We start from the raw sequence: 27,738 nt of genomic DNA, 5'->3' as shown, positions 1-27,738 counted from the left end.
ATAGCGCTTTTCTCCCACACGACTCACAGACATCAAAAACATGGTACATTGTACACACAAATAAGCATAATACAGGGTTTGGGAGTAGACATTTTGGGTAATAACTTTCACCCACAGAAGATACCAGGTGAGGCAGCCATCTTTGGCGCACTATGTAGGATTACCCTGGGTGGAATAGGTCACACCTAGAAGAGCTGACACAAAATGGGTGGCTGCAGCATACTAATGTTAGTAGGGTCCCAACATAGCATTCAGAGCCATGGGTTTTTCAACCCATCCATGAGCATACCAGGTTAGGATATACCTCCCAACTGTCTCGATTTTGGCGGGACAGTCCCACTTTTTGGGCACTGTCCCACCCGCGGGCCGCAGTGTCCCGCGTGGGGGGTAGGCAGTTGGGAAGACCCTATCACTCGCTGTCCTGATTAGGAGACAGAGGGACTGGGGGCATGCTAGTAGCTCTTTTCACAGGAGACAGAGGGACTGGGGCCTGCCCAGCACTCACAGAGCGCTGGGCAGGCCCCCCTAGTGACCAAAACGGAAGGCGGGTGATTTATCATCCCGCAAAGCCATGCCCATTCTGCAGTGGCCTCGCCCCTTTTCAGGCGTCCATCTATAAAAACCAAAGTGCAAGACCAAATGTAAGTATTAACGAACTAGCATAAAATAGGATTTTAATACCTACCGGTAAATCCTTTTCTCCTAGTCCGTAGAGGATGCTGGGGACTCCAAAAGGACCATGTGGTATAGACGGGATCCGCAGGAGACATGGGCACACTAAAGAGACTTTGACTGGGTGTGAACTGGCTCCTCCCTCTATGCCCCTCCTCCAGACCTCAGTTATAGGAACTGTGCCCAGGGGAGACGGACATTTCGAGGAAAGGATTTTTGTTAAACTAAGGGCGAGATACATACCAGCTCACACCACAAACACACCGTACAACTGGATCAGCAGGAAAACCAGATAACAGTATGAACTAACAACAGCAACAAGCTGAATATAACTGATACACAAACCTCGTGTAACCGAAAATAACCAGTATCAATACAACTGCAAGGAACAGTCCGCACCGGGATGGGCGCCCAGCATCCTCTACGGACTAGGAGAAAAGGATTTACCGGTAGGTATTAAAATCCTATTTTCTCTTACGTCCTAGAGGATGCTGGGGACTCCAAAAGGACCATGGGGTCTATACCAAAGCTCCAGACTGCGCGGGAGAGTGCGGACGACACTGCAGCACCGATTGAGCAAACAGGAGGTCCTCCTCAGCAAGGGTATCAAACTTATAGAACTTAGCAAAAGTGTTTGAACCCGACCACGTAGCTGCTCGGCAAAGTTGAAGTGCCGAGACCCCTCGGCAGTGGCGGATCCAGGGGGGGGGGGGGGGGGGGGGCACTCGAGCACCGTGCCCCCCCTGTCGTTTGTGGCCTCCGTCCCCCATCCCTCATCCCTCCGTCGTCATCCCCCCGGCACCGCACAGGGAGATGACGGGCACCCGCTGAGATTGTGTTACCAGCGGGCGCTCGTCTCCCTGCACAGCGGTAGCCGGAGGCCGGAGCTCAGTACTGAGCTCCGGCTTCCGACGCTGTCACTGTGCGGCGTGCGCTATGGGAGAGACGTCAGTCATCACGTCTCTCTCATAGTGCTGAGGAGAGGACGACAAGAGAGGAGGAGGACTGCAGAGATCTGGAAGCGGGAACGGGGCTTGGTAAGTATGTTGTGTTTTGTCTTCTTCAGTGCAGCGGGGGCATCTACTAGGGGCAAACTATGGGGGGGACATTACTACTGGGGGCATCAACAAGGGGCATTACTACTGGGGGGGCATTACTACTGGGGGCATTATTACTGGGGGAGCATCTACTGGGGGCATTACTACTGGGGGCATCAACAAGGGACATTACCACTGGGTGGGGGGGGGGGCATTACTACTGGGGGCATTATTACTGGGGGAGCATCTACTGGGGGCATTACTACTTGGGGGCATCAACAAGGGACATTACTACTGGGTGGGGGGGCATTGCTACTGGGGGCATTATTACTGGGGGAGCATCTACTGGTGGCATTACTACTGGGGGGCATCAACAAGGGGCATTACTACTGGGGCATCAACAAGGGGCATTACTACTGGGGGCATCAACAAGGGACATTACTACTGGGTGGGGGGGCATTACTACTGGGGGCATTATTACTGGGGGAGCATCTACTGGGGGTATTACTACTGGGGGGCATCAACAAGGGGCATTACTACTGGGGGCATCAACAAGGGACATTACTACTGCGTGGGGGGGCATTACTACTGGAGGCATTATTACTGGGGGAGCATCTACTGGGGGCAACCTCCTAGAGGGCATTACTACTGGGGGCAAACTACTGGAGGACATTATTACTGGGGGCAAACTACTGGGGGACATTATTACTGGCGGCATCTACTGGGGGCAAACTACTGGGGGACATTATTATTGGGGGCCAACTACAAAGGGGCTAACTACTGGGGGCATACTACAGGAGGGCATTACTACTGGCGGCTTAACTACAGGGTTATTACTACTTGGGGGCTAAACTACTTGGGGGCCAAACTACTGGGGGCATAACTACAGGGGCCAAACTACTGGGGATAACTACAGGGGCCAAACTACTGGGGACAGTACTACTGGGGGCTAAACTACAAGGGGGGCATAACTACAGGGGCTAAACTACAATGGGGCAAACTACAGGGGGGCATTACTACTGGTGGCTAAACTACAAGCAGGCAAACTACTGGGGGCATTACCACTGGGAGGCTAAACTAAAGGGGGGGGGGGGGTAAACTACTGGGGTCATAACTGCAGGGGCATTACCACTGGGGGCATAGCTACTAGGGCGCCAAATGACTGGGGGCATTACTACAGGCAACATTACTACTGGGGGCAATACGGGCATTGCATAAGGGGCACCACTACTATGGGGTCTATATAAGGGGCACTACCAGTACAGTGGACATTGCATAATGAGCGCTACAACTGTGGGCATTGTATAAGAAGCGAACAACAAAAACCAGGTTGCGCTTGACAATCGAAAAAATATGAAAATTTATTGTAATAAAAGTATTTACAACAATTCTCCCGGGAGTATGATAAAAACAATTCAATATGACATAATAATCTGCTCAAATAGAATACCCCTGAGCTTTGATAATTAATTAATTAGAAGGTGCTTTCTATGCAAAGAATGCCTAATGCTGTTTGATGCGAACTTCAAATGGTTAGAAAAGAATTTGTAACATTGATGGTGAACTAAAAAGTAAACTGCAGATCTGTATACAGAAAAATGAAACTCACTTAATCCGTGGAAACAAAGTCCCAAGAAAAGTCTTACATCTATAGCAGCACGTGACAGTTTCAATGATCTTTAAATGATGTGGAATCTTAAATGAATAAACAATGTCCGAGTGATATAGAAATAAACTGTGCAGATACACAATTACCCACTGTGATGATGGCAGCAGAGAGAGCCCGGAGTGATGTCATCTCGGTCAGCCGCTATGCCCCCGCGGGGCCAAGATGGAATGCAGCCCTGCACGCTGGCGGCTGGTGTTGGTACTTCCCGGGCGGCTAAGCTGTTACCTGTGCGGCCCGATGCCAGCGGGCTCTCACCAATAGCGGCACGACAGGACTCCCACGGGCAGCTCAGAAGGAGCCTCTCTGTTGTTCACCTATGCGAAGGTGAGATGATGATGGAGTCACAGGGTGTCTGCAGTGTTTGTAGACTGCAGTCGAACACACTGGTAGTGATGGTGTAGTAACTGAATTATCACACAGAGCTCCAGGTGGGCTTTGCTGAGAAGCACAGCTGCAGTGATGAGATGACTCCAATAGCCGGTGTCTGGCTGTGAGCTGAATGATGAACAGCCGCCGTGGCCGTGCTCGTGCTGCAGCTAATCCTTTGTAATAGAATAGTCTCAGGGGTATACAGGAATGAGGGAGAATAACCTGTATCCTTAACGCGTTTCAACGCCAGCAGGGCGTCTCAGCTGGGAGAAAGCTCTTTTGTTTGTGAGTGAGCTCAGAAGGATGGTGGGAACTTTGCGGTCAGCGGTTGACCGCGAGTAACCTCAACCGCTGACCGCAAAGTTCCCACCATTGGATACAATGGAGTGCCTATGCGCTACATTGTATCTCTGCCGTGCGCTGCCTGTCAGCTCAGGAGCGCAAAGCCAATCAGGAGAGTGCCAAGACGTGGCGCTCCCTGATTGGCTAAAGGGACCCTCTTTGACAGGAGTCACGGGGGGGGGGGGGGTCCCGGCAGTCGGGGAAAGGGGTCCATTGTGTAAACATGGGACCCCTTTCAGTGCGTGGTCCGGGTTTTTCGGTTTGTTTTTTTGCCAAGTACATGGATTACAAGTAGAAGAAGACCGATCTACACTGGATTGATGGGAGTATAATTTTATTGACAGGTAACCCGTGGATTCTACATGGAGAAGTGGACTGACTGCTTCGTGTCAACATAGGTAAGTATGTGTGTGTCGGTATGCATGTATGTAATAAAGTTTTACTATCACGGTGTGTGTGTACTGTTTTTATTTGGGTATTTTTTTTGTAGTAGTACTACAGGTACCAGCGGGCCCGTTTTTCCACCGCATGCTGGTACTTGTGGTTCCCCAAGTACCAGCTTGCGGGGGAGGCTTGCTGGGACTTGTAATACTGCTACAAAAAACAATATTCTACATTTTTCAACTTGGCTATCAGCCCCCCATCCGCTGCCCTTGGATGGGGGGACAGCCTCGGGCTTCACCCCTGGCCCTTGGGTGGCTGGAGGGGGGGAACCCCTTGATTTAAGGGGTTCCCACTCCTCCAGGGTATCCCGGCCAGGGGTGACTAGTTAGTGATTTAATGCCATGGCCGCAGGGACCAAGATAAAAGTGTCCCCCGGCTGTGGCATTATCTCTCTGACTAGTGGAGCCCGGTGCTGGTGTTAAAAATATGGGGGACCCCTACGCTTTATGTCCCCCGTATTTTTGGCACCAGGACCAGGCGCAGAGCCCGGTGCTGGTTGTTCAAATATGGGGGAACCCCTGTCAATTTCCCCCCCATATTTTTACAACCAGGACCGGCTCAAAGAGCCCGAGGCTGGTTTTGCTTAGGAGGGGGGACCCCACGCAATTTTTATTTTTTTATTTTAACACTTTCCCACCCCTTCCCACTGATAAACATGCACGGATCTCATGGATCCGTGCATGACTATCAGAACACGGTAAAAAAAAGCAGACCTATTTGAAAACTGCTTTTTTTTACGAATTGTATTTTTTCACGGCAGTGTTTGTGATTTAGAATTTTTAGTAAATTACCGAGTTGTATCAAATAACAGGCGTATTTGACCGATGGTGTATTCATTCGTATTTTTTTTCTTTGACTTCCAAAAAAATAGGAATGCCCTCATCACTGCCGAGATTTGAGTTTAGTAAATTCCCGAGATGACACTTGGAAGAAAAAACACCAAATTGGTCAAAAACGGTCAAAATCGGGAGCTTAGTAAATATAGCCCCTGGATGGAGATCGTGTCTGCTGAGGAAGTCTGCTTCCCAGTTGCCCACGCCCGGGAGGAAGACTGCTGACAGAGCGCTCACGCGCTGTTCCGCCCAGCGGAGAATTCTTGTGGCCTCCGCCATTGCCGCCCTGCTCCTTGTTCCGCCCTGGCGGTTTACGTACGCCACCGCTGTTATGTTGTCCGACTGGATAAGGACACGGAGACCCTGAAGAAGGTTCTTCGCTTGCAGGAGGCCATTGTAAATGGCTCTTAACTCGAGAACATTTATGTGGAGACAAGATTCCTGGCTTGAACATTTTCCATGGAAACTTCTCCCTTGTGTGACTGCGCCCCAGCCTCAGAGACTGGCATCTGTGGTCAGCAGGACCCAGTCCTGGATTCCGAATCGGCGTCCTCTAGAAGGTGAGAACCTTGCAGCCACCACAGGAGAGAAATCCTGGCCCTGGAAGATAGACTTATTTTCCGGTGCATGTGCAGGTGAGACCCGGACCATTTGTTCAGTAGATCCCACTGAAACACCCGGGCATGAAACCTGCCAAACGGAATGGCTTTGTAAGCCGCAACCATCTTCCCTAGCACTCGAGTGCATTGATGAATCGACACTCTTGTCGGTCTCAGAAGCTCCTTGACCATGGTCTGTATTTCCAGAGCTTTGTCCGCCGGAAGAAACACTCTCTGTAGCTCCGTTTCTAGGATCATGCCCAGGAAGGGCAGCCGAGTTGTCGGGATCAACTGAGACTTTGGCAAATTTAGAATCCAACCGTGATGTCGCAGAACCGACAGGGAGAATTCCACATTTCTTAGCAACTGTTCCCTTGATCTCGCCTTTTTTCAGGAGATTGTCCAAGTACGGGATAATTGTGACCCCTTGCTTGCGAAGGAGTACCATCATTTCCGCCATCACCTTGGTGAAGACCCTCGGGGCCGTGGAAAGCCCAAACGGCAACGTCTGAAATTGATAATGACAATCCTGCACCGCAAATCTCAGGAAGACCTGCTTAGGGGGATAAATCGGGACGTGTAAGTAGGCATCCTTTATGTCGACTGACGCCATAAAATCCCCCCCTTCTAGGCTGAAGATCACAGCTCGAAGAGATTCCATCTTGAACTTGAAAGTTTTCAAGTATGGATTGAGGGATTTTAGGTTCAGAATCGGTCTGACCGAGCCGTCCGGCTTCGGCACTACAAAGAGGCTCGAATAGAACCCTTCCACCTGTTGGGACGGGGGAACCGGCACAATGACCCTCTGTTGACACAGCTTTTGTATTGCATCGTTTACTACTACTCTATCTGGAAGAGAAACTGGAATGGACGACTTGAAAAAGCGGCGGGGGGGGGGGGGGGGGTATCTCCTGAAACTCCAGTTTAAGACCAAGGGATCCAGGGCCGATTGAAACCAGACCTGACTGAAGAATCGGAGACGGCCCCCCACCGGCACGGACACCCGCAGGGGAGCCACAGCGTCATGCGGTGGACTTGGTAGAGGCGGGGGAGGGCTTTTGGTCCTGGGTGCCTGACACGGCAGGCGACCTCTTTCCCCTTCCTCTACCCTTTGAAGCGAGGAAGGACGAGCCCTTTCCTCTTTTGTATTTATTAGGCCGAAAGGACTGCATCTGATAATGGGGCGCCTTTTTCTGTTGTGCAGGAACATAAGGAAGAAAATATGACTTACCCGCAGTAGCGGTAGACACCAGGTCAGCAAGACCATTACCAAACAAGACACTACCTTTAAAAGGCAAAGCTTCCATAGCCTTCTTGGAGTCGGCATCAGCATTCCATTGATGAACCTACAGCGCCCTCCTGGCCGAGACCGCCATGGCATTGGCTCTTGATCCCAAGAGGCCAACATCCCTCGCCGCATCCTTTAGGTAATCTGCAGCGTCCTTGATATAACCAAGAGTCAAAAGAATGTTATCCTTATCAAGGGTATCCATATCAGAAGCCAAATTATCAGCCCACTTAGCAATAGCACTACTCACCCACACCGACGCCACAGCATGTCTGAGCAATGCACCAGTATTAACGAAAATGGGCTTCAATGTCGTCTCCAGCTTGCGATCCGCCGGATCCTTGAGAGCAGCCGTGTCAGGAGACGGAAGCGCCACCTTCTTGGACAATCGGGATAGAGCCTTGTCTACATTGGGAGACGACTCCCATTTCTCCCTGTCGTCAGAGGGGAAAGGATATGCCATAAAAATTCTCTTGGGAATCTGCCACCTCTTGTCAGGCGACTCCCAAGCTTTTTCACAAAGAGCGTTCATTTCATGAGAGGGGGGAGACTTCACCTCAGGCTTTTTCCCTTTAAATAAGCAAACCCTTCTGTCTGGAACAGCAGGTTCCTCAGAGATATGTAAAACCTCTTTAATAGCCACAATCATGTACTGAATACTCTTAACTACCCTTGGATGTAAAGTAGCCTCATTGAAATCGACATCGGAATCAGAGTCTGTGTCGGTATCTGTATCTGCCATTTGGGTAAATTAACGTTTTTGTGACCCTGAAGTGGTCTGCACCTGAGACAAAGCGTCCTCCGTGGACTCCCTCCATGCTTGAGTCTGAGAATCAGATTTATCCAACCTCTTAGACAATAATGCCACATTTGTATTCAGTGTACTCAACATATTCACCCAATCAGCAGTCGGCTGTGCCGACAGAGTCATTCCCAAATCTTTTTCTGCGCCCCCAGTAACTTCCTCCGGGGAGGAACGCCCAGCCTCAGACATGTCGACACGCAGTACCGACACACCCACACAAACACGGGCCAAAGAAAGGGGACAGACCCACAGGGAAGCCTGCAGAAAGAACACAGAGGGAGTATGCCAGCTCACACCCCAGCGCCCATATACTACAATACAAATAATATATGTCGTTTGCGCTGTACAATATAACATATAAAGCACCAAATTGCCTGTAACCACCCCCCCCCCCCCCCCCCCCCGTTTTGCTCCCTTGTTACTTGTAAGGAGCGTGGATGTCCGGGCCAGCGCCTCTGCAGCGGCTGTGAAGAGAGAAAATGGCGCTGGTGAGCTGTGCGGCTAAGCCCCGCCCCTTCCCGGCGCGCTGTAGTCCCGCTCGAATTTGAAATATTTATACTGGCGGGGGTATCGTATACGGTGCCCGGGCACCGAATATGTCTCTGGCCAGTGCAAAAAAAGCCCCTCAGTAACTGCTGCCCAGAGCGCTCCCACCCCCCCAGCGCCCTGCACCCTGTGAGTGCCGTTGGTGTGTGGGAGCATGGAGTGCAGCGCGACCGCTGTGTACCTCCGTTACTGAAGTCTTCTGCCGTCACTGAAGTCTTCTGATCTTCTAATACTCACCCGGCTTCTTTCTTCTGGCTTCTGTGAGGGGGGTGACGGCGCGGCTCCGGGAACAAGGCGCACCAAGTGATCGAACCCTCTGGAGCTAATGGTGTCCAGTAGCCTAAGAAGCAGAGCCTTTAACTAAGAAAAAGTAGGTCTGACCATTCTCTCTCCCCTCAGTCCCACGATGCAGGGAGCCTGTAGCCAGCAGGTCTCCCTGAAAATAAAAAACCTAACAAAAGGCTTTCCAGAGAAACTCAGTAGAGCTCCCCTAGTGTGTGTCCAGTCACTCCTGGGCACAGAATCTAACTGAGGTCTAGAGGAGGGGCATAGAGGGAGGAGCCAGTTCACACCCAGTCAAAGTCTTTTTAGTGTGCCCATGTCTCCTGCGGATCCCGTCTATACCCCATGGTCCTTTTGGAGTCCCCAGTATCCTCTAGGACGTAAGAGAAAAATAATAATAATGTGAAGGTCCTGGGAGTAGAAGCAATAATAAAGTCATAAAACACAATAATACATTAAAATACAAAAATCAACACTATGTAGGATATACAGTAAAAAGCTATAGATAACATCTATTGTAAAGTCCCAAGTAAGGCAGATAAATCTGTTAGTTGACAAATATCAGCCTCACATCATATATGTATTATCACTAATTAGCCAGAGTGTATATAAATCATATAAATGGACAATTCATGAATCACCTGTCCCTATAAACCAATGAACAGATGACATAGATCATAACAAATATACAAGCACCAATCACAAGGTCCAGGACACAAATAAATCACAAATTTCAGTTGGTAAATAAAAATGATTAAATTGCAAGTCCCAGCATTCCTCCAATGTATTAGAAAGGTATTATCTTTATGTATACATAGCTGGGTATCTTTGTGGCCGTCAGTGTAATCTGTAACGAGCCCGTGTCAGTTCTTTCCCCACGGAACATTTCTGACGTCAAATTTCCTAGGAACATCAAAATAGCCTGACATGCCCGAGGCCTCAATATTAATAACCCGCCCCTGCATCTTTTTGTAAAATCGGACGCTTTAGGTCATAGTCCAATAAACTCAAGCAGGCAAAATATTAACAAGGCTCAAAACAGCAAGTTCCTGCACTTTATTTCACAATGGAAAATTAGGACTATACAAAAAAAATAAAAAATAAAAGGGGCTGTTGACTTGAGTGGGGCTTTGCTATGGTCTTTGCCTTTAGATACTATGGGGGACATGTGCTAAGCAGTGATACTAAGCAGTGATAAAAGTGCAGAAGTGAGCCACTGGAGAAGTTGCTCATGGCAACTAATCAGCTGCTCTGTATACTTTTATAGTATGCAAATTATAAATGTTACGTTAAAGCCGATTGGTTGCCATGGGCAACCTCTTCACTGGCTCACTTCTCTATTTTTATCACTGTTTAGTACATCTCCCTCTATAATTTTATTCAGTTTAGTTCTATTCCTATGTTATTTGTGCTTTCGTATATATTTCTGATGGCTCCACAAAAAACAAAAACTGTGTTTTCTCCTCCTCTCTACATCCAAGAGCACAGACTATTCCACACCTGTACCTGACATGTCCTAAAAATAAATGTTTAGAAGAAAAAAAAAGCACAAATGACAAGAAAAGTTTCCCTGAAATGAAACCCAGCAACAAACCACTACAATTCGCACAGGCAGGGAGGAAGCTCCATCCGGAGTTTGCAGTGACTAACCTGCATCTGTACAGAAGGTACAATTAGGTGCATGGCTGCAACTACAAAAGCACCTGGCAACTGGGTTCTGCAGGAGGCTATAATGTCTCATGGTTAGCTGTCATTTGTTATCACAGGACTGGCAAACCAGCCATTCCCCAAGCTGAGTCTCATTTCCTGGACAGGACCTTTCTGCTAAACACCTATGATTATCTTCAAACACTGATGCAGGTAATAAGGAACAGACTTAAAAATAAAACAAATAAGCAAAAATTGTAAAACGTAAAAATACCTCTTGAAAACACCCAGAAATATTAAACATTTAGGGCTTCCAATTAAACCACCTGTCAACATTGAGCTGTACTTGAGAACTATGAATGCACCTTATATGCATGCGCATATATTTAAAACAGCTTCCCACTCTGCCAACAGCCACCTCTCATGAATTAGAAGTGTCAGGGAAATGACAGGAAACTGCAGTGCTGAATATATGTCATTAATTCATCATAACAACCAAAGATAGTTGTAGTTTATAGAACATGACTGCCATCTAGTGGCCCAGATATAAAATGCATATAGGAAACAAAAAGGGCATTTCTCATAGAAAGGTAGGCCCAGAGGAGTTTGTTTCTCTTGTGTTACATTTAGTGCAATGTACTGTATTAATAAATAACAATATTGTACAACAAAAACACTCATTTATTTACTGTATATAGAAACTGAATATTTTGCAGCACGCTAGAGAACGATATATCTTCAGTCTCTGTCCCAGTGGAGCTTACAGTCTAAATGCTGTACCGCAGAAACACGCACTAACGTAAACCTACCAGTATGTTTGTGGACTATAGGAAGACTCTAGAGCACCACACAAACACACAGAAAACATACAAACTCCCCACAGAGATGCAATTTTGACCACAAGTTGTGATAATGTATCTGCATTTCATGCACAGTTCAAAATTTGTATCCATCTAGAAGTTGTGGCATCTTTGCGAATAACCCACCTCCATCTGTACGCTGGGTCTGACACCCGTCATCAGTGCACAACTGCACCAGAGTAATCCTTAGTGCACATGATATGCCACAATTACGTTCACATACATATTACTATTACATGAGAACGCCCTGTTACACCCCTGTAGTGTCAGGTGATGTGACTGTAATGCCTCTGCAGTGTCTGTAGTGGTGTACGCTGTATGCATGCGCAGTGCTAAAACAAGCATATGGTTACCTTTGCATCAACTCCAGAAAGGGCACAGAACCCATGGTCTATGTGAGACAGCAATGCTAACCACTGTGTCACCCATTTCAATATAATTCCCAGAGATGTTAGTTGATGGGCAAATACATATGCAACTCACGTGCTGTATGTGGACCACTGTGCACTAAAGCTTGCATTACTGTAGGACATGTTCACTAATGTGGTTATAATTATTTTTACTTCTTGTAAATCTGGATATTTATTAAATAAATAAAAAATAATTAACCATTCACACACAAAAGAAAGAAATTAGAGAGGTACCCAGAGGGGTTATGAGAAAACTTAAGATTCCCATTCCTAAGCCAACCCCCAGATTAGCCAATGAGAGTCTGGGGGCAGGCTTAGGAGAGGGCAGCCTAAAGCAGAGTCCTGGGTTCGGCATGGCATATGTGATATACTGCGCTGCTGCAGATCCAGCACATATATCACATATATCTACACATGTATGTTTGTTTATATGTGCTTAGTTCCCACTCTGTACAAGGGAGTCGGTGCTGCAGCTGCCGCTGGTCGCTAATATATTTGTTTCATTATTATATGATCAGATCAGTGCTTTTACGAAGAGAAATCGCACATCAGATTTCCCTAGAAAGACTTTTATTGTTACTTTCCTATTGGATAATCAGAAGATAGAAGATTCCATATGGATTAAGAAGATGAATAAAGCTGCAAACAGATTTAGGTGGTAGTATTTACAACATTAATAGAACAGTTGTGATTGGCAGATGTGATTATTATTATTATTTTTTTACTATTTCTATTCTTTTACTATTAGGTAGATTTGGAAAACGACATGCTGTCCCACCAACTCCAGCATGCTCTGGCAGCCGCCGTCATGCTGGTGCTTGTAGTTCCAGCATGTCCATTCAGTCATTGGCTACCCAGGCTTCAACAAACGTGCTATGAACCAAGTAATAATAGAACATAAAACATGACAAATTGTCACCTAGTGCGACATGTGCAATCTGCGGCATGACAGATGTGTAATAGACAGCTGTATATGTAGAAATCCCTACCAGGGACAGGCTGTCACATGCCGTGCATCATCATAGGAGAAAATCACCAGTGTTGCCACCGCGTAATAAAATATAAAGATGTGCAAAAGAGAGAAGGCCTGGACACTGCTACATCAACTGCTGGATCTAATAAACTAAAGGGTAAATATTGTTTAATCATGAACTAAAATGAATGCTTTGTTAACAAGTGTGGTTACCCAATGTTGTGTTGTAGTTTTCTATTCATGCATATGGCTCACTCGTTTAAATGGAGTTATTCACTACATGTCGAACCTCCAATAAAATGAAGGGCCCATTTAAGTGAATGGGCCATTTACACAAATGCAGCTCAAAAGCTTTGGCAATCGTTTCCTACATGACAAGATTCTGAGAAATCTCTACCGAGGTGTGGTAAAAGTAGGAAGAATCCTGGAATGCCAGGGAATTGCATTGCAGCTAAAGTGAGAGAACACTGTGAGCTACAGGCAGTCCTGGTCACTTCAGATTCCAGTCATTCTGCCATGGGGCACATAGACGCCAATCTGGAAAGCCGATCGTAGCTTTGTTTTTGTTTTTTATATCTGTGGATTACAAAACAAACATTTCCCTTGGATACTTAACTGGAAAAAAACAATAATTTTTGGATTACAAATGAACAAAATGAAGATATAGTTGAGCTACAAATAAAGCAAATTTAAATTGTAATAATAAATTATGCGCCTGTGATGTATTTACATTTCTCTAACGTCCTAGAGGATGCTGGGACTCCGTAAGGACCATGGGGATAGATGGGCTCCGCAGGAGACATGGGCACTTTAAGAAAGACTTTGACTCTGGGTGTGCACTGGCTCCTCCCTCTATGCACCTCCTCCAGACCTCAGTTTGATACTGTGCCCAGTGGAGACTGGGTGCATTTCAGGAGCTCTCCTGAGTTTCCTGTAATAAAGCATTTTTGTTAGGTTTTTTATTTTCAGGGAGCCTGCTGGCAACAGACTCCCTGCATCGAGGGACTGAGGAGAGAGAAACAGACCCACTTCTCTGAGTTTCAGGGCTCTGTTTCTTAGGCTACTGGACACCATTAGCTCCAGAGGGATCGGTACGCAGGTCTCACCCTCCGTCCCAGAGCCGCGCCGCCGTCCTCCTCGCAGAGCTGGAAGAAAGAAGCCGGGTGAGTATGTTAGGAAAAGACCATCTGAGGCGGCAGAAGACACTTTGATCTTCACTGAGGTAACGCACAGCACTGCAGCTATGCGCCATTGCTCCCCTTCACCTCACACACCTCGGTCACTGTAAGGGTGCCGGGCGCAGGGGGGGCGCCCTGGGCAGCAATATAAACCTCTCTTATGGCAAATACACATATATACATGTACAGCTGGGCACTGTACATGTATATAAAGAGCCCCCGCCATGTTATTGAAAAATTTGAGCGGGACAGAAGCCTGCCGCCGAGGGGGCGGGGCTTCTCCCTCAGCACTCACCAGCGCCATTTTTCTACACAGCACCGCTGAGAGGAAGCTCCCTGGACTCTCCCCTGCTTGACACACGGTGAAAGAAGGGTTTTAAAGTAGAGGGGGGGGGGGGCACATAATTGTCGTATATACACAAAACAGCGCTACTGGGTAAACATACTGTGTTTTTTCCTGGCTCATATAGCCCTGGGGTGTGTGCTGGCATACTCTCTCTCTGTCTCTCCAAAGGGCCTGGTGGGGAACCTGTCTTCAGAAAAGAGCTTCCCTGTGTATGTGTGGTGTGTCGGTACGTGTGTGTCGACATGTCTGAGGTTGAAGGCTCACCTAAGGAGGAGGGGGAGTTTATGAATGTTAGGTCTCCGTCGGCAGTGCCGACGTCTGACTGGATGGATATGTGGAATGTTTTAAGTGCTAATGTTAATTTATTGCACAAAAGACTAGACAAAACCGAAGCTGGGGCACAGTCAGGGAGTCAACCCATGCCTGTCCCTATGTCGCCGGGACCTTCGGGGTCTCAGAAGCGCCCACTATCCCAAATAGTTGACACAGATACCGACACGGATTCAGACTCCAGTGTCGATTACGATGATACAAAATTACAGCCAAAGGTGGCTAAATGTATTCGATATATGATTATCGCAATAAAAGATGTTATGCATATCACTGAGGAACCCCCTGTCCCTGACACGAGGGTACACATGTATAAGGGAAAGAAACCTGAGGTCTCCTTTCCCTCCTCACATGAGCTGAACGAATTATGCGAAAAAGCGTGGGAAACTCCAGACAAAAAACTGCAGATTCCCAAAAGGATTCTAACAGCGTATGCTTTCCCGTCGCAGGACAGGATACGGTGGGAATCCTCCCCTAGGGTGGACAAAGCCTTGACGTGCTTATCAAAAAAGATAGCGCTTCCATCCCAAGATACGGCTACCCTCAAGGATCCTGCTGACCGCAAGCAGGAGGTTACCTTGAAGTCCATTTACACACATTCTGGTGCGTTACTCAGACCGGCTATTGCGTCGGCCTGGGTTTGTAGTGCTGTAGCAGCATGGACAGATTCCTTATCAGCGGATATTGAGACTCTTGATAAGGATGCCATTTTACTGACCCTAGGGCATATAAAAGATGCTGTATATGAGGGATGCTCAAAGAGACATTAGTTTACTGGGTTCCAGGATAAACGCTATGTCTATTTCTGCTAGGCGTGTCTTATGTACCCGACAGTGGACTGGTGATGCCGACTCCAAGAGACATATGGAGTTGTTGCCTTACAAGGGTGAGGAATTGTTTGGAGAGGGCCTCTCGGACCTCGTCTCCACGGCTACGGCAGGTAAATCAAATTTTTTGCCATATATTCCCTCACAATCTAAGAAAGCGCCTCATTATCAAATGCAGTCCTTTCGTTCCAATAAAAGCAAGAGAGCACGTGGATCGTCCTTTCTTGATAGAGGTAAGGGCAGAGGGAAAAAGCTGCACAACACAGCTAGTTCCCAGGAACAGAAGTCCTCCCCGGCCTCTGCAAAATCCACCGCATGACGCTGGGGCTCCCCTGAGGGAGTCCGCTCCTGTGGGGGCACGTCTTCGACTGTTCAGCCACGTCTGGGTCCACTCACAGGTGGATCCATGGGCAATAGAAATTGTTTCCCAGGGTTACAAGCTGGAATTCAAAGAGGTGCCTCCTCGACGGTTTTTCAAATCGGCCCTACCGAAGGGCCCCCTGGAAAGGGAGATAGTGTTACATGCGATTCACAAATTGTGTCTTCAACAAGTGGTGGTAGAGGTTCCCCTGCTTCAAAGAGGGCAGGGGTAATACTCAACTCTGTATGTGGTCCCGAAACCGGACGGTTCGGTCAGACCCATTTTAAATTTAAAATCCCTGAACCTTTACTTAAAACAGTTCAAGTTCAAGATGGAATCGCTCAGAGCGGTCATCGCCAGCCTAGAAGGGGGAGATTTTTGGTATCTCTGGACATAAAGGATGCATACCTGCATGTTCCCATATATCCTCCTCATCAGGCGTACCTGAGATTTGCGGTACAGGATTGTCATTACCAATTTCAGACATTGGCGTTTGGGCTTTCCACGGCCCCGAGAATTTTTACCAAGGTAATGGCGGAAATGATGGTGCTCCTGCGCAGGCAGGGTGTCACAATTATCCCGTACTTGGACGATCTCCTCATAAAAGCGAGATCACGGGAGAAGTTGCTGAACAGCGTATCACTTTCACTGAATGTGTTACAGCGACACGGCTGGATTCTCAATATTACAAAGTCGCAGCTGAATCCTACAACTCGTCTGCCCTTCTTGGGCATGATTCTGGACACAGACCAGAAGAGGGTTTTTCTTCCGATAGAAAAAGCGCAGGAACTCAGCTCTTAGCCAAAAACGGGCTCTTCCTGCCCAAATCGTGGCTCCCCCTTTCCTCTCTTTTCCACAGTGTCTATCAAGTATTTCCCCACATATTAGGGGAAAGGTGGTAAATCCATGTTTTGTGATACACATTTATGTATTTTGTCATGATTATCATGTTCAATTTTTTCCTCTCCTTTCTGTATATTATTACCGGATAAGGGTGGGGGAGGAGCAACCCTCTTACAATGGACAATGTTTTTGGCTATTACTATATATGCCTAATTGAATATCATTGATTATGACTATACTATAGACACATTTGTCTTATTGTTCTGAGCATCTCAGAGAGGACATTATTAAGGCCTCCTTCTTCTTAGGCTGATTGGAAGCATACTTGCCTTTTTGTAATATCAATTCACAGACTGCACAGTCAGTACTGGTGTTTGAATACAGATTACCATTGGTTAGACCTCCTGGCATAAAATTCATCAGCTTATTTCATTATCATTATTAGTATTAATTGTTACAATCAAATACCTATTCAATTGGTGATAGATCCTGGGTTCCAATACAATCGGAAAACGGTGCGCCGAGGAGACAAAATTTACCTACGGTCAGACCGCACTGAGTATGCCCAAACTCGTCTGATCTTGGAAGCCAAGCACTGCAGGGCCTGGTCAGTACCTGGATGGGGAACCACCAGGGAATACTAGGTACCGTAGGTATTTTACTCTCCAACAGCCTAGGCTATTTGGGACTCATTATATCAATCTGATCTCAGGTCATCAGTATTTGTCATATTATATTGGAATCGAGGAAGTGACCTCATTCATTAAATTTCCTTCCTATAGAGGATATGCATGAATCTCTTCATGGATGAGGGTTCATATATTTTCGCTCACCTATAATTTAATTTTGCCTACAACAGGTACATTGGTACTGGCAAACATTCATACATTAATGCCAGCTCTCGTTTTTTCTTAAGTACATATCAATAAAAGTTAATTTTTAATAATTTCATCATTTCAATCCTTTCAAGTGTGCCCAGGAAAAGGCCTATAGTTTCCTTTTTTCTGGTCCTTTGTTCTCTCCAAAGGTCCATACCTGTTGCTTCATAGTTGTTATAATAAGAATTTACTTACCGATAATTCTATTTCTCATAGTCCGTAGTGGATGCTGGGGACTCCGAAAGGACCATGGGGAATAGCGGCTCCGCAGGAGACTGGGCACAAAAGTAAAAGCTTTAGGACTAGCTGGTGTGCACTGGCTCCTCCCCCTATGACCCTCCTCCAAGCCTCAGTTAGGATACTGTGCCCGGACGAGCGTACACAATAAGGAAGGATTTTGAATCCCGGGTAAGACTCATACCAGCCACACCAATCACACCGTACAACCTGTGATCTGAACCCAGTTAACAGCATAATAACAGAGGAGCCTCTGAAAAGATGGCTCACAACAATATTAACCCGATTTTTGTAACTATGTACAAGTATTGCAGACAATCCGCACTTGGGATGGGCGCCCAGCATCCACTACGGACTATGAGAAATAGAATTATCGGTAAGTAAATTCTTATTTTCTCTGACGTCCTAGTGGATGCTGGGGACTCCGAAAGGACCATGGGGATTATACCAAAGCTCCCAAACGGGCGGGAGAGTGCGGATGACTCTGCAGCACCCAATGAGAAAACTCCAGGTCCTCCTCAGCCAGGGTATCAATTTTGTAGAATTTTACAAACGTATTTTCTCCTGACCAAGTAGCTGCTCGGCAAAGTTGTAAAGCCGAGACCCCTCGGGCAGCCGCCCAAGATGAGCCCATCTTCCTTGTGGAGTGGGCATTTACAGATTTTTGGCTGTGGCAGGCCTGCCACAGAATGTGCAAGCTGAATTGTACTACAAATCCAACGAGCAATAGTCTGCTTAGAAGCAGGAGCACCCAGCTTGTTGGGTGCATACAGGATAAACAGCGAGTCAGATTTTCTGACTCCAGCCGTCCTGGAAACATATATTTTCAGGGCCCTGACAACGTCTAGCAACTTGGAGTCCTCCAAGTCCCTAGTAGCCGCAGGCACCACAATAGGTTGGTTCAGGTGAAACGCTGAAACCACCTTAGGGAGAAACTGAGGACGAGTCCTCAATTCCGCACTGTCCGAATGGAAAATCAGATAAGGGCTTTTACAGGATAAAGCCGCCAATTCTGACACGCGCCTGGCCCAGGCCAGGGCCAACAGCATGACCACTTTCCATGTGAGATATATTTTAACTCCACAGATTTAAGTGGTTCAAACCAATGTGACTTTTTTGGAACCCAAAAACTACATTGAGATCCCAAGGTGCCACTGGAGGCACAAAAGGAGGCTGTATATGCAGTACCCCTTTTACAACGTCTGAACTTCAGGGACTGAAGCTAGTTCTTTTTGGAAGAAAATTGACAGGGCCGAAATTTGAACCTTAATGGACCCCAATTTCAGGCCCATAGACACTCCTGTTAGCAGGAAATGTAGGAATCGACCCAGTTGAATTTCCTCCGTCGGGCCTTACTGGCCTCGCACCACGCAACATATTTTCGCCAAATGCGGTGATAATGTTTTGCGGTTACATCCTTCCTGGCTTTGATCAGGATAGGGATGACTTCATCCGGAATGCCTTTTTTCCTTCAGGATCCGGCGTTCAACCGCCATGCCGTCAAACGCAGTCGCGGTAAGTCTTGGAACAGACAGGGTCCTTGCTGAAGCAGGTCCCTTCTTAGAGGTAGAGGCCACGAATCCTCCGTGAGCATCTTTTGAAGTTCCGGTTACCAAGTCCTTCTTGGCCAATCCGGAGCCACGAATATAGTGCTTACTCCTCTCCATCTTATCAATCTCAGTACCTTGGGTATGAGAGGCAGATGAGGGAACACATACACTGACTGGTACACCCACGGTGTTACCAGAGCGTCTACAGCTATTGCCTGAGGGTCCCTTGACCTGGCGCAATACCTGTCGAGTTTTTCCCAACGGTTTATAATCATGTGGAAGACTTCTGGGTGAAGTCCCCACTCTCCCGGGTGGAGGTCGTGTCTGCTGAGGAAGTCTGCTTCCCAGTTGTCCACTCCCGGAATTGCTGACAGTGCTATCACATGATTTTCCGCCCAGCGAAGAATCCTTGCAGCTTCTGCCATTGCCCTCCTGCTTCTTGTGCCACCCTGTCTGTTTACGTGGGTGACTGCCGTGATGTTGTCCGACTGGATCAACACCGGCTGACCTTGAAGCAGAGGTCTTGCTAAGCTTAGAGCATTGTAAATGGCCCCTAGCTTCAGGATATTTATGTGAAGTGATGTCTCCAGGCTTAACCATAAGCCCTGGAAATTCCTTCCCTGTGTGACTGCTCCCCAGCCTCGCAGGCTGGCATCCGTGGTCACCAGGACCCAGTCCTGAATGCCGAATCTGCGGCCCTCTAGAAGATGAGCACTCTGCAACCACCACAGGAGGGACACCCTTGTTCTTGGTGACAGGGTTATCCGCTGATGCATCTGAAGATGCGACCCGGACCATTTGTCCAGCAGGTCCCACTGGAAAGTTCTTGCGTGGAATCTGACGAATGGGATTGCTTCGTAGGAAGCCACCATTTTACCCAGAACCCTTGTGCATTGATGCACTGAGACTTGGCTCGGTTTTAGGAGGTTCCTGACTAGCTCGGATAACTCCCTGGCTTTCTCCTCCGGGAGAAACCCTTTTTCTGGACTGTGTCCAGGATCATCCCTAGGAACAGAAGACGAGTCGTCGGAACCAGCTGCGATTTTGGAATATTGAGAATCCAATCGTGCTGCCGCAACACTACCTGAGATAGTGCTACACCGACCTCCAACTGTTCCCTGGATCTTACCCTTATCAGGGAATCGTCCAAGTAAGGGATAACTAAAATTCCCTTCCTTCGAAGGAATATCATCATTTCGGCCATTATCTTGGTAAAGACCCGGGGTGCCGTGGACCATCCATACGGCAGCGTCTGAACTGATAGTGACAGTTCTGTACCATAAACCTGAGGTACCCTTGGTGAGAAGGGTAAATTTGGACATGAAGGTAAGCATCCTTGATGTCCCGAGACATCATGTAGTCCCCTTCTTCCAGGTTCGCAATCACTGCTCTGAGTGACTCAATCTTGAATTTGAACCTCTGTATGTAAGTGTTCAAAGATTTTAGATTTAGAATCGGTCTCACCGAGCCGTCCGGCTTCGGTACCACAACAGTGTGGAATAATACCCCGTTCCCTGTTGCAGGAGGGGTACCTTGATTATCACCTGCTGGGAATACAGCTTGTGAATGGCTTCCAAAACTGTCTCCCTGTCAGAAGGAGACATCGGTAAAGCCGACTTTAGGAAACGGCGAGGGGGAGACGTCTCGAATTCCAATTTGTACCCCTGAGATATCACCTGAAGGATCCAGGGGTCTACTTGCGAGTGAGCCCACTGCGCGCTGAAATTCATTGAGACGGGCCCCCCACCGTGCCTGATTCTGCTTGTAAAGCCCCAGCGTCATACTGAGGGTTTGGCAGAGGCGGGAGAGGGTTTCTGTTCCTGGGAACTGGCTGATTTCTGCAGCCTTTTTCCTCTCCCTCTGTCACGGGGCAGAAATGAGGAACCTTTTGCCCGCTTGTCCACGAAAAGACTGCGCCTGATAATACGGCGTCTTCTCATGTTGAGAGGCGACCTGGGGTACAAACGTGGATTTCCCAGCTGTTGCCGTGGCCACCAGGTCTGAAAGACCGACCCCAAATAACTCCTCCCCTTAATAAGGCAATACTTCCAAATGCCGTTTGAAATCCGCATCACCTGACCACTGTCGTGTCCATAACCCTCTACTGGTAGAAATGGACAACGCACTTAGACTTGATGCCAGTCGGCAAATATTCCGCTGTGCATCACGCATATATAGAAATGCATCTTTTAAATGCTCTATAGGCAAAAATATACTGTCCCTATCTAGGGTATCAATATTTTCAGTCAGGGAATCCGACCACGCCAACCCAGCACTGCACATCCAGGCTGAGGTGATTGCTGGTCGCAGTATAACACCAGTATGTGTGTAAATAAATTTTAGGATACCCTCCTGCTTTCTATCAGCAGGATCCTTAAGGGCGGCCATCTCAGGAGAGGGTAGAGCCCTTACAAGCGTGTGAGCGCTTTATCCACCCTAGGGGGTGTTTCCCAACGCACCCTAACCTCTGGCGGGAAAGGATATAATGCCAATAACATTTTAGAAATTATCAGTTGTTATCGGGGGAAACCCACGCATCATCACACACCTCATTTAATTTCTCAGATTCAGGAAAACTACAGGTAGTTTTTCCTCACCGAACATAATACCCCTTTTTAGTGGTACTCGTATTATCAGAAATGTGTAAAACATTTTTCATTGCCTCAATCATGTAACGTGTGGCCCTACTGGAAGTCACATTTGTCTCTTCACCGTCGACACTGGAGTCAGTATCCGTGTCGGCGTCTATATCTGCCATCTGAGGTAACGGGCGCTTTAGAGCCCCTGACGGCCTATGAGACGTCTGGACAGGCACAAGCTGAGTAGCCGGCTGTCTCATGTCAACCACTGTCTTTTATACAGAGCTGACACTGTCACGTAATTCCTTCCAACAGTTCATCCACTCAGGTGTCGACCCCCTAGGGGGTGACATCACTATTACAGGCAATCTGCTCTGTCTCCACATCATTTTTCTCCTCATACATATCGACACAAACGTACCGACATACAGCACACACACAGGGAATGCTCTGATAGAGGACAGGACCCCACTAGCCCTTTGGGGAGACAGAGGGAGAGTTTGCCAGCACACACCAGAGCGCTATATATATACAGGGATAACCTTATATAAGTGTTTTTCCCCTTATAGCTGCTGTATCTTTAATACTGCGCGTAATTAGTGCCCCCCCTCTCTTTTTTAACCCTTTCTGTAGTGTAGTGACTGCAGGGGAGAGCCAGGGAGCTTCCCTCCAACGGAGCTGTGAGGGAAAATGGCGCCAGTGTGCTGAGGAGATAAGGCCGCCGATAAGGGGGCGGAGCCTATCTCCCGTTTTTCTATGTATTCTGGCAGGGGTTAAATGCATCCATATAGCCCAGGAGCTATATGTGATGTATTTTTTTGCCATCTAAGGTATTTTTATTGCGTCTCAGGGCGCCCCCCCCCCAGCGCCCTGCACCCTCAGTGACCGGAGTGTGAAGTGTGCTGAGAGCAATGGCGCACAGCTGCGGTGCTGTGCGCTACCTTATTGAAGACAGGACGTCTTCTGCCGCCGATTTTCCGGACCTCTTCTGCTCTTCTGGCTCTGTAAGGGGGACGGCGGCGCGGCTCGGGGACCCATCCATGGCTGGGCCTGTGATCGTCCCTCTGGAGCTAATGTCCAGTAGCCTAAGAAGCCCAATCCACTCTGCACGCAGGTGAGTTCGCTTCTTCTCCCCTTAGTCCATCGATGCAGTGAGCCTGTTGCCAGCAGGACTCACTGAAAATAAAAAACCTAATTTAAACTTTTACTCTAAGCAGCTCAGGAGAGCCACCTAGATTGCACCCTTCTCGTTCGGGCACAAAAATCTAACTGAGGCTTGGAGGAGGGTCATAGGGGGAGGAGCCAGTGCACACCAGCTAGTCCTAAAGCTTTTACTTTTGTGCACAGTCTCCTGCGGAGCCGCTATTCCCCATGGTCCTTTCGGAGTCCCCAGCATCCACTAGGACGTCAGAGAAAACTATCCTCCTGGAGCACCACCAACCATTTGCCAAACTTATTATTAGTAGTAGGCCTTTATGTTGGTTTAAGAAATATATATATATATATATCATCAAATTCACTGAATTGAAATCGTTATATCCTGTGCAGATTTATTCTTTTTTGCTAAAACTAGCTGTATTGTGCAGCTTCTTTCCTCTACCCCTGCCTCTGGCAAGAAAGGACCCACCTCGGACTTTCTTGCCTTTTTGTGATCGAAAGGACTGCATTTGGTAATACGGTGCTTTCTTAGGTTGTGAGGGAACATATGGCAAAAAATTTGACTTTCCAGCCGTAGCTGTGGAGACCAGGTCCAAGAGACCCTCCCCAAACAACTCCTCACCCTTGTAAGGTAAAACCTCCATGTGCCTTTTTGAGTCTGCATCTCCTGTCCATTGCCGCGTCCACAGGACCCTTCTGGCAGAAATCGACATTGCATTTATTCTAGAGCCCAGTAGGCTAATGTCTCTTTGAGCATCTCTCATATATAGGACAGCGTCTTTTATATGCCCCAGGGTCAGTAATATAGTATCCTTGTCCAAGGTATCAAGTTCCTCAGATAAGGTATCTGTCCATGCTGCTACAGCACTACACATCCAGGCCGACGCAATCGCCGGCCTTAGTAAGGTACCTGAATGTGTATAAATGGACTTCAGGATACCCCCCTGCTTTCTATCCGCAGCATCTTTTAGGGTGGCCGTATCCTGTGACGGCAGGGCTACCCTCTTGGATAAGCGTGTTAAAGCTTTGTCTACCCTAGGGGAGGATTCCCAGCGTAACCTGTCCGTTGGCGGGAAAGGATACGCCATAAGCATCCGTTTGGAAATATGCAGTTTTCTATCTGGAGACTCCCAAGCCTTTTCACATAACTCATTTAACTCATGTGAAGGGGGAAAGGTCACCTCTTGCCTTTTTTCCCCATACATATAAACCCTCTTGTCAGGAACTGGGGTTTCCTCTGTGATGTGCAACACATCTTTCATTGCTATAATCATGTAACGGATGGCTTTAGCCATTTTAGGCTGAAACTTTGCATCATTGCCAACGACACTGGAGTCAGAATCCGTGTCGATATCTGTGTCAACAATTTGGGATAGTGGGCGCTTCTGAGACCCTGACGGCCTCTGCGACATAGGATCAGGCATGGGCTGAGACCCCGGCTGTCCCACGGCATCAGCTTTATCTAACCTTATATGCAAGGAAGTAACATTATCATTTAAAACCTTCCAGGTATCCATCCAATCGGGTGTCGGCGGCGACCCCACATTCATTTGTTCCCGCTCTGTTTCCACATAGCCTTTCTCGTCAAACATGCCGACACAAGCGTACCGACACACCACACACACAGGGGATGCTCTATTTGAAGACAGTTCCCCCACAAGGCCTTTTGGAGAGACAGAGAGAGAGTATGCCAGCAAACACCCCAGCGCTATATGTCCCAGGAATCACACAGTAACTTAGTGTTAACCCAGTAGCTGCTGTATATACTGTTTTTGCGCCAAATTTATGTGCCCCCCTCTCTTTTTACCCTCTTCTGCCGTGATTCTGCAGGGGAGAGCCTGGGGACCTTCCTCTCAGCGGAGCTGTGGAGAGAAAATGGCGCTGGTGAAGAAGTCCCGCCCCCTCAGCGGCGGGCTTCTGTCCCGCGTTTCTGTGTAAAAATATGGCGGGGGCCCATGCATATATACAGTGCCCAACTGTACATATGCCCACTTTTGCCAAGAGGTCTCTAATTGCTGCCCAGGGCGCCCCCCCCTGCGCCCTGCACCCTACAGTGACCGGAGTATGTGGGTTTAGTGTGAGAGCAATGGCGCACAGCTGCAGTGCTGTGCGCTACCTCATATGAAGACTGGAGTCTTCTGCCGCCGATTTCGAAGTCTTCTTGCTTCTGTCACCGGCTTCTGTCTTCCGGCTCTGCGAGGGGGACAGCGGCGCGGCTCCGGGATCGGACGACCAAGGGTGCGATCCTGTGTACGATCCCTCTGGAGCTAATAGTGTCCAGTAGCCTAAGAAGCAGGACCTATCTTCAGTGAGTAGGGCTGCTTCTCTCCCCTCAGTCCCACGTAGCAGAGAGTCTGTTGCCAGCAGATCTCTCTGAAAATAAAAAAACCTAACAAAATACTTTCTTTTTAGCAAGCTCAGGAGAGCTCACTAAGTAGCACCCAGCTCGTCCGGGCACTGATTCAAACTGAGGTCTGGAGGAGGGACATAGAGGGAGGAGCCAGAGCACACCAGTATCCAAATTATTTCTTAAAGTGCCCTGTCTCCTGCGGAGCCCGTCTATTCCCCATGGTACTTACGGAGTTCCCAGCATCCACTAGGACGTTAGAGAAAATTAGGCTCCATTAAAGTTCAGATTTCGGCCTTATCCATTTTCTTTCAAAAGGAATTGGCCTCTTTACCTGAAGTACAGACTTTTGTGAAGGGAGTACTGCATATTCAGCCTCCTTTTGTACCTCCGGTGGCGCCTTGGGACCTTAACGTGGTGTTACGTTTCCTTAAGTCACATTGGCGTGAACCACTGAAAACAGTGGAGTTGAAATATCTCACTTGGAAGGTAGTCATGTTGTTGGCCTTGGCTTCGGCTAGGCGAGTTTCGGAATTGGCGACTTTATCACATAAAAGCCCCTATCTGGTTTTCCATATGGATAGAGCGGAGTTGCGGACCCGTCCTCAATTCCTACCTAAGGTGGTCTCATCCTTTCATATGAACCAACCTATTGTCGTGCCTGTGGCTACTCGTGACTTGGAGGATTCCAAGTCCCTTGATGTGGTCAGGGCTTTGAAAATTTACGTGGCCAGAACGGCTAGGATCAGAAAAACAGAAGCACTGTTTGTCCTGTATGCAGCCAACAAAGTTGGCGGCCCTGCTTCAAAGCAGACTATTGCTCGCTGGATCTGTAACACGATCCAGCAGGCGCATTCTACGTCAGGATTGCCGTTGCCAAAATCGGTTAAGGCCCATTCCACTAGGGGGTACAACTCTACTAGGAAGGTGGGCTCGTCTTGGGCGGCTGCCCGAGGGGTCTCGGCACTACAGCTGTGCCGAGCTGCTACTTGGTCGGGGTCAAACACCTTTGCAAAGTTTTATACGTTTGATACCCTGGCTGAGGAGGACCTCCTGTTTGCTCAATCGGTGCTGCAGAGTCATCTGCACTCTCCCGCCCGTTTGGGAGCTTTGGTATAATCCTCATGGTCCTTACGGAGTCCCAGCATCCTCTAGGACGTTAGAGAAAATAAGATTATAAACCTACCGGTAAATCTTTTTCTCGTAGTCCGTAGAGGATGCTGGGCGCCCGTCCCAAGTGCGGACTACTTCTGCAAGACTTGTATATAGTTATTGCTTACATAAGGGTTATGTTATAGTTTCATCGGTCTTGGACTGATGCTATGTTGTTTTTCATACTGTTAACTGGGTAGTATATCACAAGTTATACGGTGTGATTGGTGTGGCTGGTATCAATCTTGCCCTTGGATTACAAAAATCCTTTCCTCGTACTGTCCGTCTCCTCTGGGCACAGTTTCTCTAACTGAGGTCTGGAGGAGGGGCATAGAGGGAGGAGCCAGTGCACACCCAGAGTCAAAGTCTTTCTTAAAGTGCCCATGTCTCCTGCGGAGCCCGTCTATCCCCATGGTCCTTACGGAGTCCCAGCATCCTCTACGGACTACGAGAAAAAGATTTACCGGTAGGTTTAAAATCTTATTATTTGAACTATTGTTAAGCGTCAGTAGCGGATCTTGCTACGGGCACACAAAATTTTTGCCCGGGGCGCCGCCTTCCGGAGAGCGCCGCTGCCGTGGAAGATCCCGGTGCTGTGCTGTCACTGCTGTGCGGTGTGCGATGATGCCATCGCGCACCGCACGGCATTGTGGGACCAGCACATAGACGCCAGGGGTCATAATTGACCTCTAGTGTCTATGCTGTGCTATGGGAGAGACGTCATGCCGTCTCTCCCATAGATCCGAGGAGCGGCGCCGGCGGCCGGAGACGGAGGACAGCAGCTGTGGGAATCAGGAGCAGGGATGGTAAGTATTAATTAATTTTTTTTAATTTATTTTTTTGTAAGTGGCACAACTCTACTGGGGGCACAAACGGGGGTACAACTCTACTGGGGGCACAACTTTACAGGGGGCATAACTGACCACGCCCCTTTATGAAGCCACACCCCTATTTTCGCCCGGGACACCACAAGGGCTAGAACCGGCCCTGTTAAGGGTATCTGGAAGTCCAAATATGGTTGTCTGGGTCCTTGAAACATTTTTATCCTGCCCCTCCTCCCAACTGACTCCCCTAGTAACATTACCCCATACCGTAATCTACTGAACTGTAATTACCCCCAATCATCACCTCAATGTCCATATTTCCACATTGCAGCATTACCCAACAACCCCCAGT

The 27,738-nt window shown here is 48.0% G+C and overlaps 1 protein-coding gene and 1 pseudogene across 2 annotated transcripts in view; one reads left to right on the top strand and one right to left on the bottom strand.

The window, feature by feature from the left end:
• NPHP4 (nephrocystin 4) overlaps positions 1-27,738 on the bottom strand; it is a 720,559-nt gene that overhangs the window by 541,214 nt on the left and 151,607 nt on the right. The gene's annotated exons all lie outside the window — the stretch shown is intronic.
• LOC134968046 (5S ribosomal RNA) lies at positions 17,199-17,317 on the top strand (annotated as a pseudogene).

Source organism: Pseudophryne corroboree, chromosome 10 (genome assembly GCF_028390025.1).
Source record: "Pseudophryne corroboree isolate aPseCor3 chromosome 10, aPseCor3.hap2, whole genome shotgun sequence".
NCBI classification, from domain to species: Eukaryota; Metazoa; Chordata; class Amphibia; order Anura; family Myobatrachidae; genus Pseudophryne; species Pseudophryne corroboree.
Note: the sequence above shows the minus strand (reverse complement) of the source record. Positions and strands in the feature narration are given on the sequence as shown.